The sequence below is a fragment of the Pteropus vampyrus genome, unplaced genomic scaffold, assembly GCF_000151845.1.
Source record: "Pteropus vampyrus isolate Shadow unplaced genomic scaffold, Pvam_2.0 Scaffold26, whole genome shotgun sequence".
Lineage (NCBI taxonomy): Eukaryota > Metazoa > Chordata > Mammalia > Chiroptera > Pteropodidae > Pteropus > Pteropus vampyrus.
In genome coordinates, this window is record NW_011888807.1 from 144,603 (window position 1) to 144,950 (window position 348).

A 348-nucleotide genomic window follows, 5' to 3' on the forward strand; every position below is an offset into this window, starting at 1 on the left:
AACCAGTTTTAGAAAAATGCAACCTTCCTAGACTGAATCAAGAAGAACTGGAAAATCTAAATAGACCGATCAGCAGTATGGAAATGAAAACAATCATCAAAAACTTACCAAAAAGGAAAAGTCCAGGACCAGATGGCTTCACCGGTGAATTCTACCAAATGTTCAAAGTTTTAATACCTAATTCTCCTCAAACTCTTCCACAAAATCGAAGAGGAGGCAATACTCCCCAACTCATTTTAAGAAGCCAATATTACTCTGATACCAAAACCTGGTAAGGATAACACAAAAAAGAAAACTACAGACCAATATCTCTCATGAACACAGATGCAAAAATCCTCAATAAGATAC

At 35.9% G+C, this 348-nt stretch overlaps 1 protein-coding gene across 1 annotated transcript in view; it reads right to left on the bottom strand.

Annotated features, from left to right (window-relative positions):
- Nucleotides 1–348, bottom strand: part of CRYBG3 (crystallin beta-gamma domain containing 3) — a 103,869-nt gene that overhangs the window by 38,569 nt on the left and 64,952 nt on the right. The gene's annotated exons all lie outside the window — the stretch shown is intronic.